Source organism: Pseudonaja textilis, chromosome Z (assembly GCF_049901715.1).
Source record: "Pseudonaja textilis isolate UNSWEBS1 chromosome Z, rPseTex1.2, whole genome shotgun sequence".
NCBI lineage: Eukaryota > Metazoa > Chordata > Lepidosauria > Squamata > Elapidae > Pseudonaja > Pseudonaja textilis.
The window spans coordinates 92,479,762-92,498,253 of NC_142008.1; the positions used below are offsets into that span (position 1 = coordinate 92,479,762).

The window sequence follows — 18,492 nt, forward strand, 5'->3', positions numbered from 1 at the left end:
TCTCTTTGAATTGTTAAGAGACCCCTACCTTTTGCAAGGCTGCTTCACACTTGGATTCAAAGAGGTGCTTTGTTTGGATGCCCACATGTTGCGAAGCGCTTCTTTCAAATGTTTGCACAGCTGTAGTGGCCACTTCAATAGAAATAAACCCTGCTGTCATTACAAGCCTGATTTGGAGAAATTGGTTATGTGGCCCATAGAGTGACAGATTTTCCAAAAAGAGAACTATGATATTTTGCCCAAAGCTGCCATTGATATCTGTTGACTTCCAAACATTTTGAGAAATTGCTTTTTGTAGAAAGACAAACATTTGATTTCCAAAGTCATTGATTTGCTGTAATGTTTCTTACTTATTTTTAAAACAACCCAACTCCTCCCCAACTCACATGACTGTGGTGCCCAACACATTTGATTGAAAAGTAAGAATGGCCACAGCCAATCTATGCACTTGGAAAGTTTAAACTTTTCTTTAGATTTTCAAGGAAAGAGGTAGAAGCTGCAGATTATATATAACCAGGGGTGGGATTCTACCTGGTCGGACTGATTTTATAGAACCAGTTGTTACGATTCTGCACAGTTCGGAAAAACCAGCAAATCATGCCACTGGCTGGCCCCTCCCCTTCCCTCCCACTCACTTCTTACCTGGCATGCATGCCATCAAATTTGCCACCGTTTGGTAAGTTGCTATTTTTCCTCCCTCCCCCTGACTATCAGCTCTTCTGATGTGCCGGGAGATTTAGATTAGCTAGAAAGCAGGAAATTGATGGATTTCTTGCTTTCTAGCTTATCTAAAAGCAGAGCTGAACCTTCCTTAGGACTGGAGCTTCTATTTTTCAGTGCAGACTCAGGTAGCAGATTGCAGAAAGATAGATCTCTGAGTGAATCTGTGATTCTGTGAGCAAAGCTTGCCTGCTTTGCCTGCTTTTAGGTAAAAGTTGCTCTTTTTTATAAAAAAAATCAGTATTTACATCAATATTTATAATACATACAAGCCACACCCAGCCAGTCACATGGCCACCGAGCCACACCCACAAATTAGGCCATGCCCACAGAATCAGTTGTTAAGAAATTTGAATCCCACCCCTGTTATATACCCCCTTTCTGGAAACTCCAAAGGTGACCAAACGGTGACATTGTGATATGACATTTTTTAAAAAAATACATAAGTTAAGCCTTCAATTACTTGTGCAAAAAATGAAAATAAAAAATAGATGAATGATTAAAAGGTTACCTGGCTTTTTTTATAAAGTATTTATTGCATACAAAGCTGTTGTATCCAAGTTTTGGTTTGGGAAAAAATCCACATTAGGCCAATGCTGTTATTAATTCCAGGTTCCAGGAGTTGAACCTTGGGCCAGGGGCATCAAACTCACGTCGTCGCAGTGTCATCACGTGATGTATCAGGACTTTTTTCCCTTTGCTAAATTGGGCATGGGTGTGGCTACCATGTGACGCATCCGGCCTGTGGGTCAGCAGTTTGGCAGCCCTGCTTTAGGCTTTCAACTGCTTCTATTGGGTTGCCAGTGGTGGAATGACTAGTAGGCAAAATAATTGGCTGAGATACTTGCTTTGTCAAATAAATAGCCATAGACAAATAATGTCAACTCTAGCAAGATGGAATAACAATAAAATGTGAAAAATGATATTGACTTGATAAAAACGTGATATGTCTATCTATTCTCACCACCACCACCAAAAAATAAGGAGAGTAACTAGTGAGTAATACAATATCATCAGAAAATAAGTATATCCCTGATAGAGGGCAACAGTGATAACTACAACTAGAAATTAGTACAGAAGTTTGGAACTGGTATAGAAACATATGCAGTGATAGAGATAAAATACATTCATATGGTAACATAGCAGTGGCATGAAGACACTGGAAGATCCTCGCACATCATTTTCCAGGAAAATTATCAATAACTAAAATGCTATGTACATCATTTATTAAAAATGCATTATCCTTATTCTGTATAGTGACACCAATAACACAAAAACATATACCAGATAATGCTCAAGTTAAAAAAAAAAATCTGTGTTTGTGCTTGTGTGAGTGTGTATATATTTCAGGAGAATGTGTTTTGAAGATACTATTCCATAGCAATGTTTTATATATAAAACTTTGAGGTGGAGTAGTGGAGGGGTTTTTCAAACTTCAAAATGGAATTCTCCCATGATTATTCCAGGTTTCACTTATGACTGTTCCTTGGGCTTGCTGCGATAAAGGTACATATAATTTTAATATTTTTTTAAAAAAATAAAAAAATCCTCTTGTTTAAAAAAACCCTGTTTTTTCATAAGTGAAGAAAACTAGAATGTTTTTTTTTAATTAAAAGACTGTAGTTGCTCCTTAAAATATAGTTTGAGTTGATTTCATATCATTTAAAATATATTTGAATATCTTCAGAACAAAAATAAAAATAAAGGAGCAACTTGTAGACAATTTTCTTTTTTTAAAGGTTATTTTTTTTTACATTTGTGTGGTTCTATGATTCTGGGTGTCAAAATATTTCATCTCTATATGCAAGTTGTAATTAATGATTTTTTTCTTCTGTTTATGTGTGTCAAATTTTGGAGACTGTCTGTACAAGTCCTTGCAGGGACTTGAACACTTCTTTTTCGGTTTCTGGTCATATAGCCTTACCTACTATTCCTTATTGCTTTCTATTAATAATTAATAAACAAATGCTTACTTCAAATTGTATTTGGTGGAAGGGGGGTTAAGTGGTCCCTTCTAGTTTAACGATACTTAAGATAACTTTGCATCCTATGTCTTTGGTGATGAAAGTTCCTGGCTTCAGTTAATTGACTGATGAAATTGTGTGGACAAAGGAAAACATCTTTCTTAAAATTTCCCCATTTTTAATTCTGCCTTTGGTGCGTTCTCTACTTTTCATCTTTCCAGTGCACTTTTGCCTTCATTAGCTTGCTTGCCAACAGTACCCTAAGTCTTCCAATCTGGAGTAGTTTCAATAGAGTTAAAAACTTTAAACCTACAGTAATGATATTTGGGATTGGGTCATGTGTATTTATCCACCCAGCTGGATTTTTCTCTGTTCCTTTGAAATCTTTTCTTCTTGCCTCTCATAAGGAGTGAGATGTCTCTATTTGCAGTGCTTCGCTTGACTGGATCTAAATAGTGCTTTGAAATGGGTTAGTGAACAAGCAAGGTTCTCCTTTGAATGATCAGGCTGGAGATTCTGGATAAGAGTCTGATGAACTGAGTCAGAGTTCTGCAGTTCAGTGAAGATCTTATGCTTCCTGCTTAAGAAATGTGCCAGTGATGTTACATTAGGAATGAATGAACTGCCATTCTTGGGATCCCTGATTAGTGTGGAAAATCATTGATGGATGTAGAACTAAAGCACCCGAAAAAGGACTTTCGTTAAGAGAAGATAAAATATGGTATCAAGTTGTTAAGGAGAGCAATAGGTACTTGAAAGTGAATTGGGGAAAAACCCAGCAAAAGCTCAAATGTGGATGGGGAAAGGAGGGGGGTTTTCACTGGTCAGGTGGCTGGATTTCATTGAATTGCCTTGTCTTGCAAATGTTCTCATGGTTAGCAGGAACAGAATGAGTTATGCAGAATAGAACATGCACGGTACAGTAATACATGTGAAACTTTTTACGGTGTAGTATATAGAAGTTGCAGCTTTTCTGGAGCTGGTTTGAGATGACACAAATATGTACAGCCCTAGCTTTGTATGTGCTAATGCCCTGCTTTGTTGTCATGGCTGCATTACAAGACTAATATGTGTGTTAGACTGAGTCCTGTGTGGCAACTCTTTCTCATTCGCAAGTGCTGTATTTTGAAATATTTGCATAAAAAGGCCTTGAAGTAGAAAGTCTACAGGTTATTCTGTACAGAAGAAAATTCTTTTTCCATTACCCTCATGATCCCTTCCAGAAATTTTTGCAATTGTTAAATAATCATGGTCTTTGTCATGGACTGAAAGCTGTTTAAAAATTATATAAATGGAAGAGTGATATTTTATGGCTCCAGGAATTCATAAGCAGCATGTTGCCTTTGATGGTGAAGACTGCTCTAGAAGGCAGCTCATTCTTTTGGACCCATAGTCCCAAACTCCAGGTGTTGAGTTTTCTCTCCTTGTCATTACATACAGGTGACATAGCTGCCTCCTGCTATTATAGTCTATCATCCCTGCTGGTCCCACAGTAGGAAATACCTTTGTATATTTCTGACATACTGTCATCAGAGTATTGACATTTCCCAGTTTTTCATTTAGATTCAAATTTTTAAAATGTATTTACCCACAGACCAATTCTGCTTTGGGTTGCTGAATAAACTGGAAGGTTTTTTATTTTTTGACACTGGATGGCATTGGGCAGAGAGAGTCCCAGATTCTGGGGCTAAAAAGGCAATGGCATGCCTATCGAGTGAATCTCTGGCAGAGAATGACCTTAAAGGAAAAATCCTTGCATTTGTGAGTTGAAGCAGCATGTGGTTGGGTTGGTTTTGATGGTGGATGAGCCCAGTTGGTGTGATTTGAAAACCATGACTTACGTTTTATCCTTAGTGTGTTGAAAGAGCCCACCTGATTCTGACTCATTGAAGCCATAGCTTCAAGTGACACATGGTCAAGCCATGCTATGAAATTAATGATCCCCTTCCATGGTATAAACCTTGTTTCTGAAATATGTGGGATGTTCCTCCCTCACATGATACCAGTGGAAAGCCCAAAAATCAAAATATGAACTTTTTTTCCTCTTGTTGTTGTTGTTGTTATTCGGGAGCAGGAGTTGGGGAGGATATTCCAGTATGTTTTTCTTTCAGCAGAGAGGTCAAAGAAAAGGAGAACAGGAGAGGGAGCAACGCTGCCAGCTTTCCTTCTGCTCCCACGTTGCCTTGCCTCGAAGATATTGACAAGTAGTAAAAGGGATGGACAGCAGGCATCCTGACTAGTCCTGAGGTTGGCATTTCAAAATGTTTATATCTATGTGGGTGGCAATATTTGCAGATGGAAGAGGAGAAAGCAGACACTTGCCTAAGGATTCCCATAATCAAAAGGCACGCCATCACAGCATCGGATCACCTCTATAACTTTTATGTGGTCCCTAGTGCTGGTATTATGAACCTTTATCCTTCTGCGCTCCATCTCTTGGGATATCTATTTATAACCGGGAAGCTGCTTATGTTGCCATGTCCGCTGTTTTCTGCCCAGACTGCGCCGCTGCGGACTGATTCTCTGCCTGCCTTGTATCTTCCAGACTCTTCTCCACCCCCCACCCCTGCACACGCCATCCCCACCTCCACAATATGGATCGGAAATAGTTTATTCCCGGATTTGAGCTAGAGAAATGATACTTCTATCCTTTGTGTCCCTCCCCTTCAGCAAAGACATGGAGATGGAAAGGCCAACAGCTGGGATTTCCGAGGGAGCTGGGCGCCAGGACTGCCGGCTTCTCTCCCCGCTTGTAAGCAGAGGAGTGGGTTGGGGAGGTTTAGGGATGCGATGAGAAAAGGAGAGATTTGGCAGCCAAAACTCCCTTGGAATGGCCTCATTGTCTGGGAAGGGGGGTTAGGGAGGAAGAATGGGCTTTGTGAATAATGATGGAGAACTTGTACATTGCTAGATGTTTTCCTCCCGTGACACTTTCATCTTTATCTCATATCACAGGGAAACTCCTCTCATCCAATAAAACTTTGTTTTGCTTAAAACTCAAAAATCCCCCTGGGTTTATGGAAATATTTGGACTTTTTAGTTTGGAGTAGTTCAAGGGCAAAGCTTTGTAGTTTTCATTGTTTGAAAGGCAGAACTGGAGAAAGCTGATGTTGGGGTGACTCATTAATATTCCTGTGAATATGTGGCTAGGTGGATTCTTGAATGATAAAGTTATTGTGGCTTCAGGACATGATGACAACTGAGGCTTATTTGTTGGAGGCTGTATACTTATTATGAGAGTATGAATGAAAGTTACTCTCAGTCCAGCCTACCTCATAGGAGTATAATTATGAAGAAAAATGTATAAGTTGCCTTGAGCTCCTAATAGGAAAGTGAGACGTACATTTAACATTTAAATAAATAAAGAGCACCCACGGGCTTTCCAGAGGCATCGGTTGACTCTTGTGAGAATCGGACACTGGATCAGAGAGGCTTTTGGTCTGATCTAGCAGAGCTCTTAAAGGACTCCCTCCTCCTCCCCCCATTTTAATAGTGGAGAAAATAAAGTTGCTCAAAGATGCACTAGTGGATCTGAAGCCAGTCATAATCTAAAACAATATTCTTAAGAAAAGATTTTTCAGAAGGTTTAGCAGCTGCTTGAGCTCTTGGGCCATAAGGAGTTCAATTTGTTTCTGCCAAATTGTTCCATATACGTGATACCTCAGTTCAGCAAAATATGCAAAACCAAGGAAGGATCTTGCCAATACAAATAAAAATGTTCCAAAAATGGGAATGGATGGATGTGAATTACAGTGAGAACTTGGAGATTGGGGGACTCTGCAGGCTAGAAACTCCTGAACAGAATACATCAGTTGAAGTGAAAGCATTTTTTTTGCCACCAAGAGATAATACATTGAATCATAGATCAAACCGTTCGGTTAAATGCCTGAAATTATTTAGCTTGTCAGGGAATGAAAAAAAGTGCTAAGTTCTGACTGTTTTCCCTTACATGTAGCAAGGAGAACCTGCTTCTTGAAGCTTCTTGTGCATATTAAATAGACACTGAATTCCTCATGGCCAGTGTATTTACCCGATTTTTACAAACAAGTCAGTTTGTTAAACAAACAAACAAAAACAATATATATAGTTTCCTCCTTAATCCTCGCTATAATCCAGTTAGGTCAAATAGGCTAGGAAGTTGACAAAAACCATGGAATAAATACTTGTGGATTGGAAATTTAAACCAATACAAAACTGAGTATTCAGTGGCTTCATTTATTTATTTAGATTTATATCCTGTCTTTTGTAGAGGAATTCCATCCTAGTCTTCCCTTGCTGAGATTTTTTTTTCACTTTTCATTATTGAAGTGGGAAGAAACAGGTATGGAACCAAAGGAAGAGGTATGACAACAAACTATGGGGCAGAGATTATGGAGCACTGAGTACCTATTTGAGAGAAGCACTTAATCTCCAAAGCCTTTCTTTCAGATATTTCTCTGCTGCTAAAGAGACTATAAGCTTAAAAAATAAATGAAATGAATAACAGCAGTTTTCCTGCTAAGGCTACTACTGGTCTTCTTTCTTAGGGGTATGATCTATGGCCATCACTAAATAGCCTCACAGCAACTGGAGTCTTGTGGGGGAGACTCTTTGATCTTTGTGTTTAAGGGGTGTGTGTGTGAGTGGGGAGTTGCATTGATCTTGCTTCATCTTTATATTTCCCCAGACACAGCCCTTGGCGTTAGAATGTTTTCTCTGGGTGTACTCTTGAAGTAAATGAGAACTGAGTGAATAAAGTGACCACATTAACAAGACATAGGCAGCCCTGCCATCCCCAGAGAGGGCAGGAGTAATTACCTGTCCGTTCCTGTATTGTTGCACCTCCCCCCCCCCCAGTCTCGTGCATGTGCACTTGCCTTTCCCACTTCCCACTGGTCACTGCACACCCAGTTGGGTAGCAAACTGTAATCACATTTACGGTGACAAATGTGGTTATTAAAGAAAATGGGTTAATCCGCCTCCCACAGTTGGAGGCGGCTTAGTGGAGATAGAGAAGGGGAGGGATTTTCCTCCAATATCAGAAGGGGCAGGCAGAATGGACCAGGAGGGAGATCAGTGGATGAGTGGACAGCTTCATTTAACCTCCTTGATGTGGCAGGACAAACAGAAAGGGTGGTGGTGGTGGGTGAGCTGTAGGTCAGTTCTTTAAACACGCTTGGTTGACATACAAAGGTCAATAGCCACTGAGTCATTCCCTTGGCTTGACTATTTGATTGTGTGCATGGATGGCATACATTTCTTGTCTTCTTGTCTTTATGCAGTCTCTAAAGGTGGGGGAGAGTGAGTCCCCTACAAGGATTATCGTTGTGATGGTAGGGAGCAATTGTGCTTTGACCATTGCAAGAAATTGTTATTGGCCAGGGGGTTGCCACACAAAATGGACCTAGTTGGGCAAGCATTCTCCAAACAGGTGCCATTTAGATGCCTTTGACTGCAAATCGTATTATCTGTAGATTGCATATCAGAGGCCTTGTGGATTTGGCATGGGGACTTATATTTCAATATACTCAGTGTATCTTGTAGCTTTCATTTTGGGGGAAGGAAATGTGTGAGTCAGCAAGGGGCCTGCCAGGGAGATTGCTGCCAAGCAAAATGGGCGCTTCCCTTATCTGTGTCTAGGCCTGCCCCACTAAGGGTTTAGGGATGGCGTGGAGAAGTCCTGTTTGCTCCCATTTGCAGCTCTTTGCTGTGCAGATAAATTTGACCTGCTGCTCAGATCAAGTGGATTGCATAATCTGAATGCATGTCTTTCTACACCAATTGCATGGTCTCATTTGGAGTTGAGTGACTGACTGGCTTTACATCCTTGAAAGTAAGATTCTAAACTTTGGAACTATGAAAAGCAGCTTGAAAGTTTGTGGTCAGTGTTTTCATGAGATTCTTTTTCCTTCCAAAAAGGATATACATTGTTTTCTGTTGTTCAAGGGTTGTGTGTGTGTGTGTGTGTAGCTCTTTGTTTCTTCCTTGTCCGTTCCAAGATTAAAAGGAATGCAAAATATGCAAATCTATATAATATTAATTTGTACATTTTTTTCCAATTTCTAAATTTAACTTTGGGACTTTTATAATAATAATAATACATCTATGTCGGTTATTTCTACTGCTTTGTCATTAGAATATATTTAATCCAGGTGTGTAAATAGTGATATGTTTACTCAGTGTGGTTGGTGTCCTGGATGTTAATCTTTTAAATCATGAGAACTTGAAAACGTTAGTCACTTGTAGCTTTGAAAGGATTTAAACTAGTTGTGTGTATTCAGGTGTGCTAGAAAACATTCTTTGTGGTAGCTGGTGTGGAATTATTTGAATGGCTAGATGAATAGCCTAGCATTCTTTAATCTTGAGCCATCCTATTGACTTGAATACATCTCTCTGTGATACCTTAAATACATATGTGGGGAAGTGAGGTTGATAGCATGTACCTTTTGTCAAGAATTGGTAGTGGATAATTTCTCCTAATTAATGATGATAAATAGGAAGTAGCCACAGAATAATTCTTTTCATTTGTAGTAATTTATAATAGAAGGTTTGACAATAATTTCACTCGTAAGGAGAAAAGAAACTAAACCATGGAAATTCTTCTCATTAATATAGCACTTCACTTTTTCATTTCACATTTCATGTATAATAGCATAGTTTTTTATGAAACACTATCTACAACACAACTGGAGTGTCCGTTATTATGAAAGGAATTAAAAATATTGTTCAGCAAAGTTGTTAACAAGATACTGTTTGTGGCCAGATATGCTCTTTGCACACAATCCCATTTTTTTGGAATTTCCCTTGAATATCCGAAAGCTGATCCTCTTTTTTGGCGCTCTTACTTCCTGCCCTCAAGAGGTTTGGGGAGCACAAGTATAGGTTTCCTAGCTTGATTGTAGAAAGCAACATGATGAGGAAAAAATCCACAACTCTAGCTATTGCTTCCTATCAACGTTCATTTTGGAGGGCTAAGGTACAAAATGTGTTTTGTAGATCTGACATCCACCATTCTTTTAGTTTGCCGTAAGCCAGCAAAAAACAACTTTCTAATGGTCAGAAGCACACCTGATGTTCTTTGAAAAAGAGAGAGAGGAAGAGAGTGAGAGGGAGAGAGGGAGGGAGAGAAGGGGGGGTGACTGCCATGATAATAATTTGGGTGGCAAAAAATGACTTCAGGGACTGATCTTGGACTATTTTGAGATGCATTTCTCCAGCAATTTTTTTGAGACTTATCTCAATTCCTGAAGAGTTCATGAACCCCTAAAAACCATTGATCTGCAATTATCTTTTGGGGTTTTTTTGTTTAATATTTGGAATAGTACAGTAAAATTTCTAGATGGTGTCTAAAACCAATCCTGTTTAACTTTTTGAGATTTTTGAGATAGGTGTCTAGCTTCTTCCATTCAGAGGTGCAGCTGAAAGCAAGTGTATTCCTTGAGTTGACAGAACTTGTGCACCCCATGTTTCAATCCTAAAATAAGGGTTAACAAAGCAGTTTGTTACGTTTATCTAACACAGTTTATTATTTGGGCATAGTGTATTGTATTTTAATGTGACCTGGTTTATACAATGTACTGTACTAAGAAATTCTTGGATGCTGAACATGCTGAATTATAAATTGCCCATTTCCATTTTAGTTTACTTTAACAATTTGTGCAGAACTGGATACTGGTTTACCTTTTAAGGGTGGAGAATAACAGATCTGAAGAAAGGGATATTCCCAAAGGAGCTGCTTCCTCCCCTTTTCTCTTCCCACTGCACCCAAATTCCTCCAGCCTTTTCACACTGCTCAGTTGGGTTTTTCTAAAGATAAAACTATTATATTCCTCCCACCCCCGATTCTTCCACCCCCAATTCCAAATCCCCATAGCCTTTTTTTCTGAAGGCGTAGGCGGATGGGTGGGGTCCAGCCACCTGTTCCTGAGGCAGCATGGCGCGTCTGGGCCTTCTCTGGGGTAACTGGAGTGGTGCATTCTTGGTGGTAATTTTAGCTGCTGAAGCTGAGCTGCTTCAACAGGTGGAATTTCATTTTGCTGTTGAAAGGCCTGTTGTTGGGAGGATGGGGGGAACTTGTCTCTATAGAGACCGGGAATGGGTGGGAGAAAGGGAGAAGGGAATATATAGTAGATGCTGCATATTAACATCCCGGGAAAGGCAGAATCACTTCTTTTTTATTTCATGATGTCATCTAACCCTTCCCCTATATCTAAAATTTCCTGGGAACTTATTAACTATTGCAGACTGTCCAGTAGCTTTCTAGACTGGGAATTGTGCAGATGACAGACATCCGGCTTTTGGGGGGGGCTAAATTGTTTAGGGAGCAGAGACTTTTTTTTAAGGAAACTCCAAAGCAGTCTGTGTAGCTTACCATAAGGCACCTGGAGATTGAGCATTGCTGTTCTGCGTTTTTTTTTTAAGTAATAGTAGCCCATCTTCTTTTCTTTGTTAGTGTCACTTGTGCAGTACATTTTGTCTTGGGCAGTACATTAATATAAGAATGAGAGCAAGTTGTTATTGAAAGGCTTTTTTCTTCTTCTTGCTTGCAAGAGGCAACATGGCATACAGGAGAAGGCTTGTTTTGAGATAAAAGCTTTCTTAAATCTACTCATCTCTTTAACTTATGCCCCAATAAGTAATCATTAAATTATGTTGAAAACAGTGAAGCTTTTGATTAAACCAGTGTAGGACTGATATTATTTAATGGGAAAGTAGTTTAATAGGAATAACAATTCTCCCATGAGCTGCTCAGAGCATCCAGTAGTGGGAGATACTTCAGTCTCTGCTTATCTAGGCTGGGCTTAATTTGCGGAAGGCTCCTCCTCCTCCACGGGACTCCTCCCCAGCATTCCCCAGTTTTGGCTCATACTCAGACCACATTACACTCCCTACAACTACACGGGTTCTCAATCAATTGGGAAAAGAGTCATTTAACACCTTGGACTTGATTAATCCATCTGGGGGCAGTCATAGATACAGCGGAAGGCAAAGTTTTCCTGTCACCAGATAGACAAAACAGCATTCATCAATTAGTTAAGGAGGTCAGGGTTCATAGGAGGGTGTCCCTAAGTGATCTATCAAAATTGTTAGGCAAGATGATCTCATGTATATCTATTATTCCTTGGGCCTGCTCCACACTAGATCCTTCCAGTGGTTCTTCCTCCCGTACCAGCGATCCAGCTGAAGCAATTCCAAATACAAGGTCAAAGTTCCATCACAGGTCCTCATATCTCTCCTCTGGTGGACCAGCCCAGCCATAAACAAAGGTTGCCTATTCAAAGAGCCCCACAGACTTACCATCACCACTGATGCCAGCCTGATTGGATGGGGAGCTCACTTTCAATTGCTCACAGCCCAAGGCCGCTGGTCCTCCATAGAACGATCACGCAGCATAAACTGGCTGGAGCCTCGAGCAGTACACCTGGCTCTCCGCAGCTTTCTTCCACAGGTACACAACCAACACATATTAATATTGACCGACAACGTAACTGCGAAAGCTCACATAAACAAGCAGGGGGGGAACTCAGTTGAAACACCTCATGCGAGAAGCGGAGCGTTTGTGTCGTTGGGCAGAGAGCAACCTGATTTCCATCAGTGCAGAACACATTTCAGGACTGGTGAATACACAGGCAGATTGGCTGAGCAGGGCCATGATAGATCCATCGGAGTGGTGCCTCCATCTGCCCCTCTTTCAAGAGGCAGTCAGGAGATTTGGGCAGCCAGTAGTAGACCTGTTCGCTTCCCCCCTCAATGCTCAGTTCCCGAGATTTCTTTCCAGATACCCCTCGCAAGGAGCAGAGAATTTCAGTGTGCTCCGTTGCCCCCTGGGGCTTCTGTACGCATTCCCACCACTTCCACTGATCCCCAAGGTCATCCAGAAGCTGCTCGATGAGAGGGCAGAACTGCTTCTGGTAGCTTCCTACTGGCCCAGACAGTTGTGGTTTGCAGACCTCCGCAATCTATCTGTATCACCACCATGGAGAATTCCAACAGACAGGGTATTGTTAACCCAAGGACCCCTTCAACATCCGGACCCTCAATGGTTGCACCTGACCGTCTAGAGGTTGAGTGGAGTTGTCTGAAGAGCAAAAAGTTTTCCAACAGTTATCACCACCATCCAAGCTGCCAGACGCCCCTCAACAACTCGCATCTACAATGCCACGTGGTCCAGTTTCTGCAAATGGTGTACCAAGTCTCAAATTGATCCCATTTCTTCATCTGTGGCTCAGATCCTAGTGTTCTTACCAGAGGGGCTTGACGGGATTATCATCTAATATGTTGAAAAGACAAGTGGCGGCCTTGGAGTTAGTTGTCACTTATGAAGGTCTCCTATCTCTTTCCCATCATCCACGCATACAGTGTTCCCTTCGAGGAGCCATGAACTTATGCCCGCCAATGGTTCACCGTTATCCCACTTGGGATCTTAACATGGTCCTTCTTGCATTCACTAAGTGCCCTTTCGAGCCTTTGCAATTGTCAAGTCTCCAATTTCTGACATATAAAGTAGTTTTTCTTGTAGTGATCACTTCCGCTCATCGTATTTCGGAACTGGCAGCCTTGTCAATCAAACAAGATCTTTGTATCTTCCATTCCAACAGGGTCGTCCTTCGTCCCGATCCTACGTTCATACCCAAAGTTAATTCAGCCTTTTACAGGGCACAAGAACTGATACTTCCTAATTTTTGTCCCAGGCCATTCCAAGGGCTGGAACGACAATGGCATCGGCTGGATGTGAGGCGAGCGTTACGAATATATATTCACCGCACAGCCTCTTTTAGAAAAACGGAGGTTTTATTTGTGTCTTTTCAGCTCAACAATTAGGGATGTAAGGTCTCATCCTCCACAATAGGCCGTTGTCTATGGGCCGCAATAGCGAAAACGTATCAGACTCAAGCACTTCAGGTGCTCAGGGGCATAACAGCTCATTTAACAAGGAGTGCCACAATATTGACAGCATGGGTCACGCAGGCACCAATCACTGACATCTGTCATGCCTCAACCTGGGCCTCTCCATCTCCTTTCATTAGGCATTATAAAATAGATGTGTTTGCATCAGCCGAGGCCTCCTTTGGCAGAAGGGTTCTGCAACAGGTCCACAGAGACCAGGAGGGGATCCCAAGACAGACGGAGCCCCTCCCCTAGGGCAGGCCAAGCTTTGGCATGTCCCACTATTGGATGCTCTGAGCAGCTCATGGGAGAAAGGGCGTTGGTACTTACCTGACACGCCCATTCTCCTTGAGCTGTGAAGAGAATCCAGCCCCACCCTCTTCCGTCTCATGGGATCCTAAAATTCCTAAAATTCAGCCAATGAATTTTTACAGTATTAAAGGCGAGGGTGTTTGTTTCTCTCATCTTTGCCAAAACTGCGGGACGCTGGGGAGGAGCCCCATGGAGGAGGAGGAGCGTTCCGCAAATTAAGTCCAGACTATATAAGCAGAGACTGAAGCACCTCCCAATACTGGATGCTCTTCGCAGCTCAAGGAAAATGGGTGTGTCAGGTAAGTACCAACGCCCTTTTTGATTTTTACTGTTACAAATTATGCTTTTATCTTGTTAGCAAATAATAGAATGTAATCACATTGAGATTCCTGTCCCTCTCATTTACAAAAAACTTTCTCTTTAGAAAATCCAAAATCTATACATACAGTAATTTTAATCAAAGATGTGACAAGCACATATTGAATAGTAATACTTTGAGTAAATCTACTGAAGCTAAATTAATTCCAATTTAATTATTCTCTGTCTGGTTGCTGTTGATAATTTGTTTTACTTGAATACTGTGAAGATTTTAGTAGTTTCAAAATAGTTTTATTGTGCTGTTTTATTTATTTCTTAGCATAGCTTAGAATAAAAATTGATGAATAAAATTTACTTGTGTGATATGAAAATACATGATGAAACTTCAAAGCCAGTTCGGTTTAGTGGTTAAGGCACCACGCTAGAAAACAGGAGACCGCGAGTTCAAACTCTACTTTAGCCATGAAAGCCAGTGGAGTAACTTTGGACCCGTCACTCTCTCTCATCAACTCTTAGAGCTTTTGTGGGGACAATTAGAGGAGGAAGATGTGTTGGATATGTTTGCTGCCCTGAGTTATTTGAAAAACATTAAAGATGGGATATAAATAAATAAATAATAAAATTATATCTAGTGAATGTGAAAATTTTAATGTAATGTCTAAAAAGTTACCTATAAAGAGACAGATGTAAACAACTTTTGCCCATTAATTTATATTGGATGTTTCGCTGTATATACCCTCACTGCAAATATAATACAATCTGATCAGGGATGTCAAACTCAAGGCCTGTGGGCTGGATCTGGCCCGTTGGGTACTTAGATCTGGCCTGTGGGCTCACTCTGGAAACAATGAAGGACCAGCCTATGGTGCTTCTGCCAGCGAGAATGGAACCCGGGCGGCCCATGTTCTGTTTTTGCTTGCAGAAGGCCATCGTGGCGGAAAACGGAGCCTCAGTGAGTGACATGGGGCTGGCCACGTCCATTCTGGCCATGTCCCCAGGGCCCCCTGAAGTCAAACAGAACCCTAATGTGGCCCTCAATGAAATTGAGTTTGACACCCCTGATCTAGATGGTTTGTCTTCCCTTTCTTACCCTCAGTGGTGTGAGGAAAAAAAGTCAACAGATACCTTTTTTTTCTTTGAAGTTAAATATTTGTTATAGCTTTAGGTTATTTATGGTGCTATGCAGATTAATAGAAGTGATCTATGTGCTGAGTTCCCATCCAATAATTTTGACTATATTTCCAGCATCAAGTTCTGGTCTGGTTTGTTGCAAAAGAATTCATAAGCAATGTGGTGAAAGTACCTCTGTAATTTGAAGTGAACCTGGGTGACCTTTTTTGGAGTGGAGAAAGAGATCTGATTGCTTTTCTAATATAGATGAGTGGGAAGAGTGTTTGGTTAAGTCAAGCAGTTTGAGTCACTTGTCTGACTATTTTGTCTCAGAATTATTAATGTGTTTCTTCTTTAGTAGATAGGAAATATGACAGTCAGAACCACAAACTGATCCCCCCATTCTGAGCTATTTAGCATAAAAGTAGCAAGCTCAAAAATTACACATGATGTTTTGCCAGGGGAAAACACAGAAAAAGTTTAGAGATGAGAATTAATCTTACTTTTCCAATTCCCCTAGTTCTGATGGAGTGGTCTAATGCTTTCTTGCCAGAAATATTTGGATTATGTTCTCTCTGTTGTGTACTTCCTTTTATGATAACCATCTTGGGCAGCTTCATGCCCAGCTAAATATTTAATAAAGAATTTCCATCGTGGGTCCGCTGACTGGAGCTGGGGAGAAGGGAAGCTTCCAGCAAATATAATTCAGTGCTCCTCAGTTTGATGAAGCATTTATTGCACAGTTGCTGTCTTCATTCACAAAATTTTATATTGAGCAAGGGAAAAGTGGCAGCCAAAAAAAGGGTACTTTTTAAACCTTTCTTTCTTTTTCTATTGCTTTTCCCATATTCCATTCCTTTCTTTCCTCCACAAAATAACTCCTTGCTGCTTTTGACCAGTGTTATTTGAAAGTCCCTTGATCTCCTATATGGATGCCTCCTTACTCAGCCAGGTCCCCCTTCTTTTACCTGTTAGGGGGTGTGCATAGGCGCACCAACGTGCCTACCATCCCTGTCCTATTGTTTCTTTTTTTCCCCTTTCCATTTCATGTATTCATAACCATGCTTATACTTATACCTGTTATCTTATAATCGCTTGACAAAATAAAATAAATAATAAATAAAAATAAAATGTTCTCCTGTGTGCCAACTGTGAGAGGCGTGGGCAAAGACCCTGAATGAGGGAATCGGCTGTGATTCATGTTCTTTTCCTTCCCCCATCGCTTTCAACAGTATGATTATGACTCAGATTCAATAGCCTAAATTCATCTTCCTGTTCTATTAGCTCTATCCCGTTTGGATGCTGGTATCCTCAGCTCTCAGTGTAAGTGTACACCATAATCACCTCTTTTAAAAGGTGATTTTAAAAGGTGATTTCTTTTGCTTAGTGTTATCTCAGTCTCTTTGAATCGCTGGTTTGACTCCCCCTTCCCCGAAACAAAGTTGTTGTCGTGTGTTAGGCTAATACCAAATACAAGGAGGAAATCCACAAAGCTGTGACCACACATCAGATTGTCATCACACTTCCTGCTCTGTCCCCACTTCACATTTACTGGGGAAGCAAGGGTGGAGGAAAGAGGGTGGCATTGCCATAGCAACAAGTTCAGTGTTGTCCTGTTATGGCTGTCTAACTAGCTTCTGTGTTATACTAGCCAGTCTGAAACATAATATCTACAGTCCACTTAGTTTGGATCAGGAGTTTTTTTTTTCCCCCAATGCAGAATGGGAAGTTGCGGGGATACCTAGGAATATATGCCAAATGCCTAGCTTAAAAAAATGTTTGGGGTTTTTTTTTGTCAATTTTTTAAAAATTAATTGGTGAATTAGGGGTACAGAAACCTGAATGTTCTTATGAAATCTTATTTCTTTAATATGCTGATCATGCATTGAAGTTAATGAGAAGTAATAAAGGATCCTAGTTGCTAAATTGAAGAATGCTGTGATTCATACTTTCAAGATATGCCATCTTAGGCAAATAAGACCCAGCTATGGAAATTCATCAGCGAGAGAAAAAGAGTTGCACACAGACTTGAAGTTGCCATGCATCATTTCAGTTCTTTTAGATTTTTATTTTTTATTTTTAGTTTATAGTATAAAATGCAAAAATGAAAAATAGGGGAAGGAAAAGGGAAGGGAAGAGTGTAGAAAAGAAGGGAAAAAGAAAGAAAAGGTATTGACTTCTGATTCCCTTTGCAGTAAAATAAGATATTATCTATCTAATCTATCTAATCAGTAAAATCCAAAATCAAAGTTTTATTTTTTTTTTCACCTCAAGCACAAAGTCCAGAAGTGGTTTCCAAGTAGAAACAGTAGTTATGTTTTTTCTTTTATCAAAGCAGTCAACTAACTTCATCAGCTTTTGCAGCCATTCATTTTGGAGATTAAAGTGTCCTTCCATTAAAGTAAACCTTGCTGCCATCAACATGTATAAATTCATAGTTCCAATTTTTTTCATATCTTTTTCTGTTAAACCCAAAAGCATCATTTCAGATCTAGAGTGAACTTTGAGGTACAACATTTGGTTAATATTATTGATGGTAAAATACAAGAGCATGGTTGAAAGAGGAAGGCATGTTGTGATATCTGAGTTGTGGTTTTTGTTCAGGGGCCCTTTCTCTACCTGAATGGGGTCATTAGTCCAGCTTATTTTGAACACCTGGAAAATACAACATAGACATTGATTGTAGGTCTTAAAAACTATCTTTGATTGATGAGGAGAAGTGAAACTGGGCAACACTGGGAATTGAAATTGATGACAGGGAAGTTGTGGGTGGGCACATGCTGGTTGAAGGCCTAACAGGAAGTCCTTGGTTGGCATTGTGCCTGAAGCTGGTATGGAAATGGATGTCAGCTGGTATTTCTAACAACTATTCTACACAATGATGATGTTACTTTACCATCAATCTATCAATTGTAAGATAGTGAAATTGGAGGGTATAATGTCACTGCTACAATTTAGTAGGAAGTCATGAGGTAGGTTGATTTAAGTGTGAAGTAATGTGGCAAACCTTCATTCTTGTGCTTTCTATAAACTCTTCTGGGTTTTTGTTTAGCAGTTATCCAGTGGATACAAAATAAAGGCTTAGTGGCATGCCTGTGTGATCATTCCTGATTGCATTATCTAGCTTTTGTTCAATAATTAAATACAGGCCAAATCTAAGATGGCATCCCAAGTTTTTAAGCAATACAACTAACCTTAATCT

The 18,492-nt window shown here is 40.3% G+C and overlaps 1 protein-coding gene across 4 annotated transcripts in view; it reads left to right on the plus strand.

Annotated features, from left to right (window-relative positions):
- RARA (retinoic acid receptor alpha) overlaps positions 1 to 18,492 on the plus strand; it is a 217,979-nt gene that overhangs the window by 53,467 nt on the left and 146,020 nt on the right. The window contains exon 1 of one of the 4 annotated variants that reach the window (XM_087916890.1): positions 5,415 to 5,436. The exons of 2 other annotated variants lie outside the window; for them this stretch is intronic. The gene's annotated coding sequence lies outside the window, so the exon portion shown is untranslated. Of the gene's footprint in view, positions 1 to 5,414; positions 5,437 to 8,382; positions 8,497 to 18,492 lie in introns of those variants that run through there. One more of the 4 variants, XM_087916891.1, reaches the window with a different exon arrangement.